Below are 14,914 nucleotides of genomic sequence, written 5' to 3'. Positions count from 1 at the left end.
GTTTCGCGCAGTCGTTATTGCAAGTCATATCAGCAAAAGCAATCACTTTCTCAGCAGCAGGCAGTGCGAGCCCAGCGGCAGCTCTACATGAAGGTACCAATAGCCCAGGAAGGCCGCCGACCGCGGGAATTCGCGCCGCCCCCATCCCGCCAGCGTACACGAGACTTCCAGGGCACCCTGGACGACATCGAGGGACTGGAATATTTGGCATTCGCCGTGTCACAGGGCTCGTTGGTCTAGGGGTATGATTCCTGCTTAGGGTGCAGGAGGTCCCGGGTTCAAATGCCGGACGAGCCCTAGCGTTTTGTGCAAACTGATCGCACGTCAGTGGCTGAGTCAGCGCAAAAAGCTCGCCGTCAATATCAAATGAATTTCTTATTCGATGTGAGCAATTGGCACTCGGGTCCGACGCGTGAAGGCGATTACGAAGGTTTCGGGTACAGATGGTAGCAGATGCACGTTAGTACGTCTTGCTTAAAGTGATGAAAAAGTGTTTCCGCCCGGGATCGAACCGGGGACCTTCTGCGTGTTAGGCAGACGTGATAACCGCTACACCACGGAAACTGCTTGTGTGCACCTTATTTCACAGACAACTTGTAGTGACGTTGCCATCGTAACTAAAAAATTCAATAAATGTGGTACTTGTAAAACGAAGGGACATGCAGCAGATCCACACACGACGTGGCTCATTGGAGGACAATACGACATAGGCAGGAAAATACTGTTCCCGCCCGGGATCGAACCGGGGACCTTCTGCGTGTGAAGCAGACGTGATAACCGCTACACTACGGAAACGACGGACCCGAGGAGTCCATCTTTGTTCACTCGAACTTGCCTCAGACTTTCTCTCGTCCGCGAATGCACACACGACAGTTCTTTTGTCAGCCTGGAACCCATCACAGCCGAGGGCTCAAGAAGTCTTCGGGTTGCTCGAGAGGGTGTCTGCCGTAGCACCCCTAACGAGATAGCGGCGTTTCGCGCAGTCGTTATTGCAAGTCATATCAGCAAAAGCAATCACTTTCTCAGCAGCAGGCAGTGCGAGCCCAGCGGCAGCTCTACATGAAGGTACCAATAGCCCAGGAAGGCCGCCGACCGCGGGAATTCGCGCCGCCCCCATCCCGCCAGCGTACACGAGCCTTCCAGGGCACCCTGGACGACATCGAGGGACTGGAATATTTGGCATTCGCCGTATCACAGGGCTCGTTGGTCTAGGGGTATGATTCCTGCTTAGGGTGCAGGAGGTCCCGGGTTCAAATGCCGGACGAGCCCTAGCGTTTTGTGCAAGCTGATCGCACGTCAGTGGCTGAGTCAGCGCAAAAAGCTCGCCGTCAATATCAAATGAATTTCTTATTCGATGTGAGCAATTGGCACTCGGGTCCGACGCGTGAAGGCGATTACGAAGGTTTCGGGTACAGATGGTAGCAGATGCATGTTAGTACGTCTTGCTTAAAGTGATGTAAAAGTGTTTCCGCCCGGGATCGAACCGGGGACCTTCTGCGTGTTAGGCAGACGTGATAACCGCTACACCACGGAAACTGCTTGTGTGCACCTTACTTCACAGACAACTTGTAGTGATGTTGCCATCGTAACTAAAAAATTCAATAAATGTGGTACTTGCAAAACGAAGGGACATGCAGCAGATCCACACACGACGTGGCTCATTGGAGGACAATACGACATAGGCAGGAAAATACTGTTCCCGCCCGGGATCGAACCGGGGACCTTCTGCGTGTGAAGCAGACGTGATAACCGCTCCACTACGGAAACGACGGACCCGAGGAGTCCATCTTTGTTCACTCGAACTTGCCTCAGACTTTCTCTCGTCCGCGAATGCACACACGACAGTTCTTTTGTCAGCCTGGAACCCATCACAGCCGAGGGCTCAAGAAGTCTTCGGGTTGCTCGAGAGGGTGTCTGCCGTAGCACCCCTAACGAGATAGCGGCGTTTCGCGCAGTCGTTATTGCAAGTCATATCAGCAAAAGCAATCACTTTCTCAGCAGCAGGCAGTGCGAGCCCAGCGGCAGCTCTACATGAAGGTACCAATAGCCCAGGAAGGCCGCCGACCGCGGGAATTCGCGCCGCCCCCATCCCGCCAGCGTACACGAGACTTCCAGGGCACCCTGGACGACATCGAGGGACTGGAATATTTGGCATTCGCCGTGTCACAGGGCTCGTTGGTCTAGGGGTATGATTCCTGCTTAGGGTGCAGGAGGTCCCGGGTTCAAATGCCGGACGAGCCCTAGCGTTTTGTGCAAACTGATCGCACGTCAGTGGCTGAGTCAGCGCAAAAAGCTCGCCGTCAATATCAAATGAATTTCTTATTCGATGTGAGCAATTGGCACTCGGGTCCGACGCGTGAAGGCGATTACGAAGGTTTCGGGTACAGATGGTAGCAGATGCACGTTAGTACGTCTTGCTTAAAGTGATGAAAAAGTGTTTCCGCCCGGGATCGAACCGTGAACCTTCTGCGTGTTAGGCAGACGTGATAACCGCTACACCACGGAAACTGCTTGTGTGCACCTTATTTCACAGACAACTTGTAGTGATGTTGCCATCGTAACTAAAAAATTCAATAAATGTGGTACTTGCAAAACGAAGGGACATGCAGCAGATCCACACACGACGTGGCTCATTGGAGGACAATACGACATAGGCAGGAAAATACTGTTCCCGCCCGGGATCGAACCGGGGACCTTCTGCGTGTGAAGCAGACGTGATAACCGCTCCACTACGGAAACGACGGACCCGAGGAGTCCATCTTTGTTCACTCGAACTTGCCTCAGACTTTCTCTCGTCCGCGAATGCACACACGACAGTTCTTTTGTCAGCCTGGAACCCATCACAGCCGAGGGCTCAAGAAGTCTTCGGGTTGCTCGAGGGGGTGTCTGCCGTAGCACCCCTAACGAGATAGCGGCGTTTCGCGCAGTCGTTATTGCAAGTCATATCAGCAAAAGCAATCACTTTCTCAGCAGCAGGCAGTGCGAGCCCAGCGGCAGCTCTACATGAAGGTACCAATAGCCCAGGAAGGCCGCCGACCGCGGGAATTCGCGCCGCCCCCATCCCGCCAGCGTACACGAGACTTCCAGGGCACCCTGGACGACATCGAGGGACTGGAATATTTGGCATTCGCCGTATCACAGGGCTCGTTGGTCTAGGGGTATGATTCCTGCTTAGGGTGCAGGAGGTCCCGGGTTCAAATGCCGGACGAGCCCTAGCGTTTTGTGCAAACTGATCGCACGTCAGTGGCTGAGTCAGCGCAAAAAGCTCGCCGTCAATATCAAATGAATTTCTTATTCGATGTGAGCAATTGGCACTCGGGTCCGACGCGTGAAGGCGATTACGAAGGTTTCGGGTACAGATGGTAGCAGATGCACGTTAGTACGTCTTGCTTAAAGTGATGAAAAAGTGTTTCCGCCCGGGATCGAACCGGGAACCTTCTGCGTGTTAGGCAGACGTGATAACCGCTACACCACGGAAACTGCTTGTGTGCACCTTATTTCACAGACAACTTGTAGTGATGTTGCCATCGTAACTAAAAAATTCAATAAATGTGGTACTTGTAAAACGAAGGGACATGCAGCAGATCCACACACGACGTGGCTCATTGGAGGACAATACGACATAGGCAGGAAAATACTGTTCCTGCCCGGGATCGAACCGGGGACCTTCTGCGTGTGAAGCAGACGTGATAACCGCTCCACTACGGAAACGACGGACCCGAGGAGTCCATCCTTGTTCACTCGAACTTGCCTCAGACTTTCTCTCGTCCGCGAATGCACACACGACAGTTCTTTTGTCAGCCTGGAACCCATCACAGCCGAGGGCTCAAGAAGTCTTCGGGTTGCTCGAGAGGGTGTCTGCCGTAGCACCCCTAACGAGATAGCGGCGTTTCGCGCAGTCGTTATTGCAAGTCATATCAGCAAAAGCAATCACTTTCTCAGCAGCAGGCAGTGCGAGCCCAGCGGCAGCTCTACATGAAGGTACCAATAGCCCAGGAAGGCCGCCGACCGCGGGAATTCGCGCCGCCCCCATCCCGCCAGCGTACACGAGACTTCCAGGGCACCCTGGACGACATCGAGGGACTGGAATATTTGGCATTCGCCGTGTCACAGGGCTCGTTGGTCTAGGGGTATGATTCCTGCTTAGGGTGCAGGAGGTCCCGGGTTCAAATGCCGGACGAGCCCTAGCGTTTTGTGCAAACTGATCGCACGTCAGTGGCTGAGTCAGCGCAAAAAGCTCGCCGTCAATATCAAATGAATTTCTTATTCGATGTGAGCAATTGGCACTCGGGTCCGACGCGTGAAGGCGATTACGAAGGTTTCGGGTACAGATGGTAGCAGATGCACGTTAGTACGTCTTGCTTAAAGTGATGAAAAAGTGTTTCCGCCCGGGATCGAACCGGGGACCTTCTGCGTGTTAGGCAGACGTGATAACCGCTACACCACGGAAACTGCTTGTGTGCACCTTATTTCACAGACAACTTGTAGTGACGTTGCCATCGTAACTAAAAAATTCAATAAATGTGGTACTTGTAAAACGAAGGGACATGCAGCAGATCCACACACGACGTGGCTCATTGGAGGACAATACGACATAGGCAGGAAAATACTGTTCCCGCCCGGGATCGAACCGGGGACCTTCTGCGTGTGAAGCAGACGTGATAACCGCTACACTACGGAAACGACGGACCCGAGTAGTCCATCCTTGTTCACTCGAACTTGCCTCAGACTTTCTCTCGTCCGCGAATGCACACACGACAGTTCTTTTGTCAGCCTGGAACCCATCACAGCCGAGGGCTCAAGAAGTCTTCGGGTTGCTCGAGAGGGTGTCTGCCGTAGCACCCCTAACGAGATAGCGGCGTTTCGCGCAGTCGTTATTGCAAATCATATCAGCAAAAGCAATCACTTTCTCAGCAGCAGGCAGTGCGAGCCCAGCGGCAGCTCTACATGAAGGTACCAATAGCCCAGGAAGGCCGCCGACCGCGGGAATTCGCGCCGCCCCCATCCCGCCAGCGTACACGAGACTTCCAGGGCACCCTGGACGACATCGAGGGACTGGAATATTTGGCATTCGCCGTGTCACAGGGCTCGTTGGTGTAGGGGTATGATTCCTGCTTAGGGTGCAGGAGGTCCCGGGTTCAAATGCCGGACGAGCAATAGCGTTTTGTGCAAACTGATCGCACGTCAGTGGCTGAGTCAGCGCAAAAAGCTCGCCGTCAATATCAAATGAATTTCTTATTCGATGTGAGCAATTGGCACTCGGGTCCGACGCGTGAAGGCGATTACGAAGGTTTCGGGTACAGATGGTAGCAGATGCACGTTAGTACGTCTTGCTTAAAGTGATGAAAAAGTGTTTCCGCCCGGGATCGAACCGGGGACCTTCTGCGTGTTAGGCAGACGTGATAACCGCTACACCACGGAAACTGCTTGTGTGCACCTTATTTCACAGACAACTTGTAGTGACGTTGCCATCGTAACTAAAAAATTCAATAAATGTGGTACTTGTAAAACGAAGGGACATGCAGCAGATCCACACACGACGTGGCTCATTGGAGGACAATACGACATAGGCAGGAAAATACTGTTCCCGCCCGGGATCGAACCGGGGACCTTCTGCGTGTGAAGCAGACGTGATAACCGCTACACTACGGAAACGACGGACCCGAGTAGTCCATCCTTGTTCACTCGAACTTGCCTCAGACTTTCTCTCGTCCGCGAATGCACACACGACAGTTCTTTTGTCAGCCTGGAACCCATCACAGCCGAGGGCTCAAGAAGTCTTCGGGTTGCTCGAGAGGGTGTCTGCCGTAGCACCCCTAACGAGATAGCGGCGTTTCGCGCAGTCGTTATTGCAAGTCATATCAGCAAAAGCAATCACTTTCTCAGCAGCAGGCAGTGCGAGCCCAGCGGCAGCTCTACATGAAGGTACCAATAGCCCAGGAAGGCCGCCGACCGCGGGAATTCGCGCCGCCCCCATCCCGCCAGCGTACACGAGACTTCCAGGGCACCCTGGACGACATCGAGGGACTGGAATATTTGGCATTCGCCGTGTCACAGGGCTCGTTGGTGTAGGGGTATGATTCCTGCTTAGGGTGCAGGAGGTCCCGGGTTCAAATGCCGGACGAGCAATAGCGTTTTGTGCAAACTGATCGCACGTCAGTGGCTGAGTCAGCGCAAAAAGCTCGCCGTCAATATCAAATGAATTTCTTATTCGATGTGAGCAATTGGCACTCGGATCCGACGCGTGAAGGCGATTACGAAGGTTTCGGGTACAGATGGTAGCAGATGCACGTTAGTACGTCTTGCTTAAAGTGATGAAAAAGTGTTTCCGCCCGGGATCGAACCGGGGACCTTCTGCGTGTTAGGCAGACGTGATAACCGCTACACCACGGAAACTGCTTGTGTGCACCTTATTTCACAGACAACTTGTAGTGACGTTGCCATCGTAACTAAAAAATTCAATAAATGTGGTACTTGTAAAACGAAGGGACATGCAGCAGATCCACACACGACGTGGCTCATTGGAGGACAATACGACATAGGCAGGAAAATACTGTTCCCGCCCGGGATCGAACCGGGGACCTTCTGCGTGTGAAGCAGACGTGATAACCGCTACACTACGGAAACGACGGACCCGAGTAGTCCATCCTTGTTCACTCGAACTTGCCTCAGACTTTCTCTCGTCCGCGAATGCACACACGACAGTTCTTTTGTCAGCCTGGAACCCATCACAGCCGAGGGCTCAAGAAGTCTTCGGGTTGCTCGAGAGGGTGTCTGCCGTAGCACCCCTAACGAGATAGCGGCGTTTCGCGCAGTCGTTATTGCAAGTCATATCAGCAAAAGCAATCACTTTCTCAGCAGCAGGCAGTGCGAGCCCAGCGGCAGCTCTACATGAAGGTACCAATAGCCCAGGAAGGCCGCCGACCGCGGGAATTCGCGCCGCCCCCATCCCGCCAGCGTACACGAGACTTCCAGGGCACCCTGGACGACATCGAGGGACTGGAATATTTGGAATTCGCCGTGTCACAGGGCTCGTTGGTCTAGGGGTATGATTCCTGCTTAGGGTGCAGGAGGTCCCGGGTTCAAATCCCGGACGAGCCCTAGCGTTTTGTGCAAACTGATCGCACGTCAGTGGCTGAGTCAGCGCAAAAAGCTCGCCGTCAATATCAAATGAATTTCTTATTCGATGTGAGCAATTGGCACTCGGGTCCGACGCGTGAAGGCGATTACGAAGGTTTCGGGTACAGATGGTAGCAGATGCACGTTAGTACGTCTTGCTTAAAGTGATGAAAAAGTGTTTCCGCCCGGGATCGAACCGGGAACCTTCTGCGTATTAGGCAGACGTGATAACCGCTACACCACGGAAACTGCTTGTGTGCACCTTATTTCACAGACAACTTGTAGTGATGTTGCCATCGTAACTAAAAAATTCAATAAATGTGGTACTTGTAAAACGAAGGGACATGCAGCAGATCCACACACGACGTGGCTCATTGGAGGACAATACGACATAGGCAGGAAAATACTGTTCCTGCCCGGGATCGAACCGGGGACCTTCTGCGTGTGAAGCAGACGTGATAACCGCTACACTACGGAAACGACGGACCCGAGGAGTCCATCCTTGTTCACTCGAACTTGCCTCAGACTTTCTCTCGTCCGCGAATGCACACACGACAGTTCTTTTGTCAGCCTGGAACCCATCACAGCCGAGGGCTCAAGAAGTCTTCGGGTTGCTCGAGAGGGTGTCTGCCGTAGCACCCCTAACGAGATAGCGGCGTTTCGCGCAGTCGTTATTGCAAGTCATATCAGCAAAAGCAATCACTTTCTCAGCAGCAGGCAGTGCGAGCCCAGCGGCAGCTCTACATGAAGGTACCAATAGCCCAGGAAGGCCGCCGACCGCGGGAATTCGCGCCGCCCCCATCCCGCCAGCGTACACGAGACTTCCAGGGCACCCTGGACGACATCGAGGGACTGGAATATTTGGCATTCGCCGTGTCACAGGGCTCGTTGGTCTAGGGGTATGATTCCTGCTTAGGGTGCAGGAGGTCCCGTGTTCAAATCCCGGACGAGCCCTAGCGTTTTGTGCAAACTGATCGCACGTCAGTGGCTGAGTCAGCGCAAAAAGCTCGCCGTCAATATCAAATGAATTTCTTATTCGATGTGAGCAATTGGCACTCGGGTCCGACGCGTGAAGGCGATTACGAAGGTTTCGGGTACAGATGGTAGCAGATGCACGTTAGTACGTCTTGCTTAAAGTGATGAAAAAGTGTTTCCGCCCGGGATCGAACCGGGGACCTTCTGCGTGTTAGGCAGTCGTGATAACCGCTACACCACGGAAACTGCTTGTGTGCACCTTATTTCACAGACAACTTGTAGTGACGTTGCCATCGTAACTAAAAAATTCAATAAATGTGGTACTTGTAAAACGAAGGGACATGCAGCAGATCCACACACGACGTGGCTCATTGGAGGACAATACGACATAGGCAGGAAAATACTGTTCCCGCCCGGGATCGAACCGGGGACCTTCTGCGTGTGAAGCAGACGTGATAACCGCCCCATTACGGAAACGACGGACCCGAGGAGTCCATCCTTGTTCACTCGAACTTGCCTCAGACTTTCTCTCGTCCGCGAATGCACACACGACAGTTCTTTTGTCAGCCTGGAACCCATCACAGCCGAGGGCTCAAGAAGTCTTCGGGTTGCTCGAGAGGGTGTCTGCCGTAGCACCCCTAACGAGATAGCGGCGTTTCGCGCAGTCGTTATTGCAAGTCATATCAGCAAAAGCAATCACTTTCTCAGCAGCAGGCAGTGCGAGCCCAGCGGCAGCTCTACATGAAGGTACCAATAGCCCAGGAAGGCCGCCGACCGCGGGAATTCGCGCCGCCCCCATCCCGCCAGCGTACACGAGACTTCCAGGGCACCCTGGACGACATCGAGGGACTGGAATATTTGGAATTCGCCGTGTCACAGGGCTCGTTGGTCTAGGGGTATGATTCCTGCTTAGGGTGCAGGAGGTCCCGGGTTCAAATCCCGGACGAGCCCTAGCGTTTTGTGCAAACTGATCGCACGTCAGTGGCTGAGTCACCGCAAAAAGCTCGCCGTCAATATCAAATGAATTTCTTATTCGATGTGAGCAATTGGCACTCGGGTCCGACGCGTGAAGGCGATTACGAAGGTTTCGGGTACAGATGGTAGCAGATGCACGTTAGTACGTCTTGCTTAAAGTGATGAAAAAGTGTTTCCGCCCGGGATCGAACCGGGGACCTTCTGCGTGTTAGGCAGACGTGATAACCGCTACACCACGGAAACTGCTTGTGTGCACCTTATTTCACAGACAACTTGTAGTGACGTTGCCATTGTAACTAAAAAATTCAATAAATGTGGTACTTGTAAAACGAAGGGACATGCAGCAGATCCACACACGACGTGGCTCATTGGAGGACAATACGACATAGGCAGGAAAATACTGTTCCCGCCCGGGATCGAACCGGGGACCTTCTGCGTGTGAAGCAGACGTGATAACCGCTACACTACGGAAACGACGGACCCGAGTAGTCCATCCTTGTTCACTCGAACTTGCCTCAGACTTTCTCTCGTCCGCGAATGCACACACGACAGTTCTTTTGTCAGCCTGGAACCCATCACAGCCGAGGGCTCAAGAAGTCTTCGGGTTGCTCGAGAGGGTGTCTGCCGTAGCACCCCTAACGAGATAGCGGCGTTTCGCGCAGTCGTTATTGCAAGTCATATCAGCAAAAGCAATCACTTTCTCAGCAGCAGGCAGTGCGAGCCCAGCGGCAGCTCTACATGAAGGTACCAATAGCCCAGGAAGGCCGCCGACCGCGGGAATTCGCGCCGCCCCCATCCCGCCAGCGTACACGAGACTTCCAGGGCACCCTGGACGACATCGAGGGACTGGAATATTTGGAATTCGCCGTGTCACAGGGCTCGTTGGTCTAGGGGTATGATTCCTGCTTAGGGTGCAGGAGGTCCCGGGTTCAAATCCCGGACGAGCCCTAGCGTTTTGTGCAAACTGATCGCACGTCAGTGGCTGAGTCAGCGCAAAAAGCTCGCCGTCAATATCAAATGAATTTCTTATTCGATGTGAGCAATTGGCACTCGGGTCCGACGCGTGAAGGCGATTACGAAGGTTTCGGGTACAGATGGTAGCAGATGCACGTTAGTACGTCTTGCTTAAAGTGATGAAAAAGTTTTTCCGCCCGGGATCGAACCGGGAACCTTCTGCGTGTTAGGCAGACGTGATAACCGCTACACCACGGAAACTGCTTGTGTGCACCTTATTTCACAGACAACTTGTAGTGATGTTGCCATCGTAACTAAAAAATTCAATAAATGTGGTACTTGTAAAACGAAGGGACATGCAGCAGATCCACACACGACGTGGCTCATTGGAGGACAATACGACATAGGCAGGAAAATACTGTTCCTGCCCGGGATCGAACCGGAGACCTTCTGCGTGTGAAGCAGACGTGATAACCGCTACACTACGGAAACGACGGACCCGAGGAGTCCATCCTTGTTCACTCGAACTTGCCTCAGACTTTCTCTCGTCCGCGAATGCACACACGACAGTTCTTTTGTCAGCCTGGAACCCATCACAGCCGAGGGCTCAAGAAGTCTTCGGGTTGCTCGAGAGGGTGTCTGCCGTAGCACCCCTAACGAGATAGCGGCGTTTCGCGCAGTCGTTATTGCAAGTCATATCAGCAAAAGCAATCACTTTCTCAGCAGCAGGCAGTGCGAGCCCAGCGGCAGCTCTACATGAAGGTACCAATAGCCCAGGAAGGCCGCCGACCGCGGGAATTCGCGCCGCCCCCATCCCGCCAGCGTACACGAGACTTCCAGGGCACCCTGGACGACATCGAGGGACTGGAATATTTGGAATTCGCCGTGTCACAGGGCTCGTTGGTCTAGGGGTATGATTCCTGCTTAGGGTGCAGGAGGTCCCGGGTTCAAATCCCGGACGAGCCCTAGCGTTTTGTGCAAACTGATCGCACGTCAGTGGCTGAGTCAGCGCAAAAAGCTCGCCGTCAATATCAAATGAATTTCTTATTCGATGTGAGCAATTGGCACTCGGGTCCGACGCGTGAAGGCGATTACGAAGGTTTCGGGTACAGATGGTAGCAGATGCATGTTAGTACGTCTTGCTTAAAGTGATGTAAAAGTGTTTCCGCCCGGGATCGAACCGGGGACCTTCTGCGTGTTAGGCAGACGTGATAACCGCTACACCACGGAAACTGCTTGTGTGCACCTTACTTCACAGACAACTTGTAGTGATGTTGCCATCGTAACTAAAAAATTCAATAAATGTGGTACTTGCAAAACGAAGGGACATGCAGCAGATCCACACACGACGTGGCTCATTGGAGGACAATACGACATAGGCAGGAAAATACTGTTCCCGCCCGGGATCGAACCGGGGACCTTCTGCGTGTGAAGCAGACGTGATAACCGCTCCACTACGGAAACGACGGACCCGAGGAGTCCATCTTTGTTCACTCGAACTTGCCTCAGACTTTCTCTCGTCCGCGAATGCACACACGACAGTTCTTTTGTCAGCCTGGAACCCATCACAGCCGAGGGCTCAAGAAGTCTTCGGGTTGCTCGAGAGGGTGTCTGCCGTAGCACCCCTAACGAGATAGCGGCGTTTCGCGCAGTCGTTATTGCAAGTCATATCAGCAAAAGCAATCACTTTCTCAGCAGCAGGCAGTGCGAGCCCAGCGGCAGCTCTACATGAAGGTACCAATAGCCCAGGAAGGCCGCCGACCGCGGGAATTCGCGCCGCCCCCATCCCGCCAGCGTACACGAGACTTCCAGGGCACCCTGGACGACATCGAGGGACTGGAATATTTGGAATTCGCCGTGTCACAGGGCTCGTTGGTCTAGGGGTATGATTCCTGCCTAGGGTGCAGGAGGTCCCGGGTTCAAATCCCGGACGAGCCCTAGCGTTTTGTGCAAACTGATCGCACGTCAGTGGCTGAGTCAGCGCAAAAAGCTCGCCGTCAATATCAAATGAATTTCTTATTCGATGTGAGCAATTGGCACTCGGGTCCGACGCGTGAAGGCGATTACGAAGGTTTCGGGTACAGATGGTAGCAGATGCATGTTAGTACGTCTTGCTTAAAGTGATGTAAAAGTGTTTCCGCCCGGGATCGAACCGGGGACCTTCTGCGTGTTAGGCAGACGTGATAACCGCTACACCACGGAAACTGCTTGTGTGCACCTTACTTCACAGACAACTTGTAGTGATGTTGCCATCGTAACTAAAAAATTCAATAAATGTGGTACTTGCAAAACGAAGGGACATGCAGCAGATCCACACACGACGTGGCTCATTGGAGGACAATACGACATAGGCAGGAAAATACTGTTCCCGCCCGGGATCGAACCGGGGACCTTCTGCGTGTGAAGCAGACGTGATAACCGCTCCACTACGGAAACGACGGACACGAGGAGTCCATCTTTGTTCACTCGAACTTGCCTCAGACTTTCTCTCGTCCGCGAATGCACACACGACAGTTCTTTTGTCAGCCTGGAACCCATCACAGCCGAGGGCTCAAGAAGTCTTCGGGTTGCTCGAGAGGGTGTCTGCCGTAGCACCCCTAACGAGATAGCGGCGTTTCGCGCAGTCGTTATTGCAAGTCATATCAGCAAAAGCAATCACTTTCTCAGCAGCAGGCAGTGCGAGCCCAGCGGCAGCTCTACATGAAGGTACCAATAGCCCAGGAAGGCCGCCGACCGCGGGAATTCGCGCCGCCCCCATCCCGCCAGCGTACACGAGACTTCCAGGGCACCCTGGACGACATCGAGGGACTGGAATATTTGGAATTCGCCGTGTCACAGGGCTCGTTGGTCTAGGGGTATGATTCCTGCTTAAGGTGCAGGAGGTCCCGGGTTCAAATCCCGGACGAGCCCTAGCGTTTTGTGCAAACTGATCGCACGTCAGTGGCTGAGTCAGCGCAAAAAGCTCGCCGTCAATATCAAATGAATTTCTTATTCGATGTGAGCAATTGGCACTCGGGTCCGACGCGTGAAGGCGATTACGAAGGTTTCGGGTACAGATGGTAGCAGATGCATGTTAGTACGTCTTGCTTAAAGTGATGTAAAAGTGTTTCCGCCCGGGATCGAACCGGGGACCTTCTGCGTGTTAGGCAGACGTGATAACCGCTACACCACGGAAACTGCTTGTGTGCACCTTACTTCACAGACAACTTGTAGTGATGTTGCCATCGTAACTAAAAAATTCAATAAATGTGGTACTTGCAAAACGAAGGGACATGCAGCAGATCCACACACGACGTGGCTCATTGGAGGACAATACGACATAGGCAGGAAAATACTGTTCCCGCCCGGGATCGAACCGGGGACCTTCTGCGTGTGAAGCAGACGTGATAACCGCTCCACTACGGAAACGACGGACCCGAGGAGTCCATCTTTGTTCACTCGAACTTGCCTCAGACTTTCTCTCGTCCGCGAATGCACACACGACAGTTCTTTTGTCAGCCTGGAACCCATCACAGCCGAGGGCTCAAGAAGTCTTCGGGTTGCTCGAGAGGGTGTCTGCCGTAGCACCCCTAACGAGATAGCGGCGTTTCGCGCAGTCGTTATTGCAAGTCATATCAGCAAAAGCAATCACTTTCTCAGCAGCAGGCAGTGCGAGCCCAGCGGCAGCTCTACATGAAGGTACCAATAGCCCAGGAATGCCGCCGACCGCGGGAATTCGCGCCGCCCCCATCCCGCCAGCGTACACGAGACTTCCAGGGCACCCTGGACGACATCGAGGGACTGGAATATTTGGAATTCGCCGTGTCACAGGGCTCGTTGGTCTAGGGGTATGATTCCTGCTTAGGGTGCAGGAGGTCCCGGGTTCAAATCCCGGACGAGCCCTAGCGTTTTGTGCAAACTGATCGCACGTCAGTGGCTGAGTCAGCGCAAAAAGCTCGCCGTCAATATCAAATGAATTTCTTATTCGATGTGAGCAATTGGCACTCGGGTCCGACGCGTGAAGGCGATTACGAAGGTTTCGGGTACAGATGGTAGCAGATGCATGTTAGTACGTCTTGCTTAAAGTGATGTAAAAGTGTTTCCGCCCGGGATCGAACCGGGGACCTTCTGCGTGTTAGGCAGACGTGATAACCGCTACACCACGGAAACTGCTTGTGTGCACCTTACTTCACAGACAACTTGTAGTGATGTTGCCATCGTAACTAAAAAATTCAATAAATGTGGTACTTGCAAAACGAAGGGACATGCAGCAGATCCACACACGACGTGGCTCATTGGAGGACAATACGACATAGGCAGGAAAATACTGTTCCCGCCCGGGATCGAACCGGGGACCTTCTGCGTGTGAAGCAGACGTGATAACCGCTCCACTACGGAAACGACGGACCCGAGGAGTCCATCTTTGTTCACTCGAACTTGCCTCAGACTTTCTCTCGTCCGCGAATGCACACACGACAGTTCTTTTGTCAGCCTGGAACCCATCACAGCCGAGGGCTCAAGAAGTCTTCGGGTTGCTCGAGAGGGTGTCTGCCGTAGCACCCCTAACGAGATAGCGGCGTTTCGCGCAGTCGTTATTGCAAGTCATATCAGCAAAAGCAATCACTTTCTCAGCAGCAGGCAGTGCGAGCCCAGCGGCAGCTCTACATGAAGGTACCAATAGCCCAGGAAGGCCGCCGACCGCGGGAATTCGCGCCGCCCCCATCCCGCCAGCGTACACGAGACTTCCAGGGCACCCTGGACGACATCGAGGGACTGGAATATTTGGAATTCGCCGTGTCACAGGGCTCGTTGGTCTAGGGGTATGATTCCTGCTTAGGGTGCAGGAGGTCCCGGGTTCAAATCCCGGACGAGCCCTAGCGTTTTGTGCAAACTGATCGCACGTCAGTGGCTG

General features: G+C 53.5%; 44 non-coding genes across 44 annotated transcripts; 14 read left to right on the top strand and 30 right to left on the bottom strand.

Moving 5' to 3' along the window:
• The first annotated feature begins 225 nt into the window (after window positions 1-225).
• Window positions 226-297, top strand: Trnap-agg. The gene has a single exon. It is a non-coding gene; the product is annotated as a tRNA-Pro (tRNA).
• Window positions 298-491: 194 nt separating this feature from the next.
• Trnav-aac lies at window positions 492-564 on the bottom strand. The gene has a single exon. It is a non-coding gene; the product is annotated as a tRNA-Val (tRNA).
• Window positions 565-722: 158 nt separating this feature from the next.
• Trnav-cac lies at window positions 723-795 on the bottom strand. Its single transcript has one exon. It is a non-coding gene; the product is annotated as a tRNA-Val (tRNA).
• A 402-nt stretch (window positions 796-1,197) lies between these two features.
• On the top strand, window positions 1,198-1,269 carry Trnap-agg. The gene has a single exon. It is a non-coding gene; the product is annotated as a tRNA-Pro (tRNA).
• A 194-nt stretch (window positions 1,270-1,463) lies between these two features.
• Trnav-aac lies at window positions 1,464-1,536 on the bottom strand. The gene has a single exon. It is a non-coding gene; the product is annotated as a tRNA-Val (tRNA).
• A 158-nt stretch (window positions 1,537-1,694) lies between these two features.
• Window positions 1,695-1,767, bottom strand: Trnav-cac. Its single transcript has one exon. It is a non-coding gene; the product is annotated as a tRNA-Val (tRNA).
• Window positions 1,768-2,169: 402 nt separating this feature from the next.
• Window positions 2,170-2,241, top strand: Trnap-agg. Its single transcript has one exon. It is a non-coding gene; the product is annotated as a tRNA-Pro (tRNA).
• A 194-nt stretch (window positions 2,242-2,435) lies between these two features.
• On the bottom strand, window positions 2,436-2,508 carry Trnav-aac. Its single transcript has one exon. It is a non-coding gene; the product is annotated as a tRNA-Val (tRNA).
• Window positions 2,509-2,666: 158 nt separating this feature from the next.
• Window positions 2,667-2,739, bottom strand: Trnav-cac. The gene has a single exon. It is a non-coding gene; the product is annotated as a tRNA-Val (tRNA).
• A 402-nt stretch (window positions 2,740-3,141) lies between these two features.
• Trnap-agg lies at window positions 3,142-3,213 on the top strand. The gene has a single exon. It is a non-coding gene; the product is annotated as a tRNA-Pro (tRNA).
• Window positions 3,214-3,407: 194 nt separating this feature from the next.
• On the bottom strand, window positions 3,408-3,480 carry Trnav-aac. The gene has a single exon. It is a non-coding gene; the product is annotated as a tRNA-Val (tRNA).
• A 158-nt stretch (window positions 3,481-3,638) lies between these two features.
• Window positions 3,639-3,711, bottom strand: Trnav-cac. The gene has a single exon. It is a non-coding gene; the product is annotated as a tRNA-Val (tRNA).
• A 402-nt stretch (window positions 3,712-4,113) lies between these two features.
• Window positions 4,114-4,185, top strand: Trnap-agg. Its single transcript has one exon. It is a non-coding gene; the product is annotated as a tRNA-Pro (tRNA).
• A 194-nt stretch (window positions 4,186-4,379) lies between these two features.
• Window positions 4,380-4,452, bottom strand: Trnav-aac. The gene has a single exon. It is a non-coding gene; the product is annotated as a tRNA-Val (tRNA).
• A 158-nt stretch (window positions 4,453-4,610) lies between these two features.
• On the bottom strand, window positions 4,611-4,683 carry Trnav-cac. Its single transcript has one exon. It is a non-coding gene; the product is annotated as a tRNA-Val (tRNA).
• Window positions 4,684-5,351: 668 nt separating this feature from the next.
• Trnav-aac lies at window positions 5,352-5,424 on the bottom strand. The gene has a single exon. It is a non-coding gene; the product is annotated as a tRNA-Val (tRNA).
• A 158-nt stretch (window positions 5,425-5,582) lies between these two features.
• On the bottom strand, window positions 5,583-5,655 carry Trnav-cac. Its single transcript has one exon. It is a non-coding gene; the product is annotated as a tRNA-Val (tRNA).
• A 668-nt stretch (window positions 5,656-6,323) lies between these two features.
• Window positions 6,324-6,396, bottom strand: Trnav-aac. The gene has a single exon. It is a non-coding gene; the product is annotated as a tRNA-Val (tRNA).
• Window positions 6,397-6,554: 158 nt separating this feature from the next.
• Window positions 6,555-6,627, bottom strand: Trnav-cac. The gene has a single exon. It is a non-coding gene; the product is annotated as a tRNA-Val (tRNA).
• Window positions 6,628-7,029: 402 nt separating this feature from the next.
• On the top strand, window positions 7,030-7,101 carry Trnap-agg. Its single transcript has one exon. It is a non-coding gene; the product is annotated as a tRNA-Pro (tRNA).
• Window positions 7,102-7,295: 194 nt separating this feature from the next.
• Trnai-aau lies at window positions 7,296-7,368 on the bottom strand. Its single transcript has one exon. It is a non-coding gene; the product is annotated as a tRNA-Ile (tRNA).
• Window positions 7,369-7,526: 158 nt separating this feature from the next.
• Window positions 7,527-7,599, bottom strand: Trnav-cac. The gene has a single exon. It is a non-coding gene; the product is annotated as a tRNA-Val (tRNA).
• Window positions 7,600-8,001: 402 nt separating this feature from the next.
• Window positions 8,002-8,073, top strand: Trnap-agg. The gene has a single exon. It is a non-coding gene; the product is annotated as a tRNA-Pro (tRNA).
• A 194-nt stretch (window positions 8,074-8,267) lies between these two features.
• Window positions 8,268-8,340, bottom strand: Trnav-aac. Its single transcript has one exon. It is a non-coding gene; the product is annotated as a tRNA-Val (tRNA).
• A 158-nt stretch (window positions 8,341-8,498) lies between these two features.
• On the bottom strand, window positions 8,499-8,571 carry Trnav-cac. The gene has a single exon. It is a non-coding gene; the product is annotated as a tRNA-Val (tRNA).
• A 402-nt stretch (window positions 8,572-8,973) lies between these two features.
• Trnap-agg lies at window positions 8,974-9,045 on the top strand. The gene has a single exon. It is a non-coding gene; the product is annotated as a tRNA-Pro (tRNA).
• A 194-nt stretch (window positions 9,046-9,239) lies between these two features.
• Window positions 9,240-9,312, bottom strand: Trnav-aac. The gene has a single exon. It is a non-coding gene; the product is annotated as a tRNA-Val (tRNA).
• A 158-nt stretch (window positions 9,313-9,470) lies between these two features.
• On the bottom strand, window positions 9,471-9,543 carry Trnav-cac. Its single transcript has one exon. It is a non-coding gene; the product is annotated as a tRNA-Val (tRNA).
• Window positions 9,544-9,945: 402 nt separating this feature from the next.
• Window positions 9,946-10,017, top strand: Trnap-agg. Its single transcript has one exon. It is a non-coding gene; the product is annotated as a tRNA-Pro (tRNA).
• Window positions 10,018-10,211: 194 nt separating this feature from the next.
• On the bottom strand, window positions 10,212-10,284 carry Trnav-aac. The gene has a single exon. It is a non-coding gene; the product is annotated as a tRNA-Val (tRNA).
• A 158-nt stretch (window positions 10,285-10,442) lies between these two features.
• On the bottom strand, window positions 10,443-10,515 carry Trnav-cac. Its single transcript has one exon. It is a non-coding gene; the product is annotated as a tRNA-Val (tRNA).
• Window positions 10,516-10,917: 402 nt separating this feature from the next.
• Window positions 10,918-10,989, top strand: Trnap-agg. The gene has a single exon. It is a non-coding gene; the product is annotated as a tRNA-Pro (tRNA).
• A 194-nt stretch (window positions 10,990-11,183) lies between these two features.
• Trnav-aac lies at window positions 11,184-11,256 on the bottom strand. Its single transcript has one exon. It is a non-coding gene; the product is annotated as a tRNA-Val (tRNA).
• A 158-nt stretch (window positions 11,257-11,414) lies between these two features.
• Window positions 11,415-11,487, bottom strand: Trnav-cac. The gene has a single exon. It is a non-coding gene; the product is annotated as a tRNA-Val (tRNA).
• Window positions 11,488-11,889: 402 nt separating this feature from the next.
• Window positions 11,890-11,961, top strand: Trnap-agg. Its single transcript has one exon. It is a non-coding gene; the product is annotated as a tRNA-Pro (tRNA).
• A 194-nt stretch (window positions 11,962-12,155) lies between these two features.
• Trnav-aac lies at window positions 12,156-12,228 on the bottom strand. The gene has a single exon. It is a non-coding gene; the product is annotated as a tRNA-Val (tRNA).
• Window positions 12,229-12,386: 158 nt separating this feature from the next.
• Trnav-cac lies at window positions 12,387-12,459 on the bottom strand. The gene has a single exon. It is a non-coding gene; the product is annotated as a tRNA-Val (tRNA).
• A 402-nt stretch (window positions 12,460-12,861) lies between these two features.
• On the top strand, window positions 12,862-12,933 carry Trnal-aag. Its single transcript has one exon. It is a non-coding gene; the product is annotated as a tRNA-Leu (tRNA).
• A 194-nt stretch (window positions 12,934-13,127) lies between these two features.
• On the bottom strand, window positions 13,128-13,200 carry Trnav-aac. Its single transcript has one exon. It is a non-coding gene; the product is annotated as a tRNA-Val (tRNA).
• A 158-nt stretch (window positions 13,201-13,358) lies between these two features.
• On the bottom strand, window positions 13,359-13,431 carry Trnav-cac. The gene has a single exon. It is a non-coding gene; the product is annotated as a tRNA-Val (tRNA).
• A 402-nt stretch (window positions 13,432-13,833) lies between these two features.
• Trnap-agg lies at window positions 13,834-13,905 on the top strand. Its single transcript has one exon. It is a non-coding gene; the product is annotated as a tRNA-Pro (tRNA).
• A 194-nt stretch (window positions 13,906-14,099) lies between these two features.
• Trnav-aac lies at window positions 14,100-14,172 on the bottom strand. The gene has a single exon. It is a non-coding gene; the product is annotated as a tRNA-Val (tRNA).
• Window positions 14,173-14,330: 158 nt separating this feature from the next.
• Window positions 14,331-14,403, bottom strand: Trnav-cac. Its single transcript has one exon. It is a non-coding gene; the product is annotated as a tRNA-Val (tRNA).
• Window positions 14,404-14,805: 402 nt separating this feature from the next.
• Window positions 14,806-14,877, top strand: Trnap-agg. The gene has a single exon. It is a non-coding gene; the product is annotated as a tRNA-Pro (tRNA).
• The last annotated feature ends 37 nt before the right edge of the window (window positions 14,878-14,914 follow it).

Source organism: Schistocerca piceifrons, unplaced genomic scaffold, assembly GCF_021461385.2.
Source record: "Schistocerca piceifrons isolate TAMUIC-IGC-003096 unplaced genomic scaffold, iqSchPice1.1 HiC_scaffold_539, whole genome shotgun sequence".
In the NCBI taxonomy this organism is placed as follows: domain Eukaryota; kingdom Metazoa; phylum Arthropoda; class Insecta; order Orthoptera; family Acrididae; genus Schistocerca; species Schistocerca piceifrons.
The sequence above is the reverse complement of the archived record's forward strand: the minus strand, read 5'-3'. Positions and strand labels throughout refer to the sequence as shown.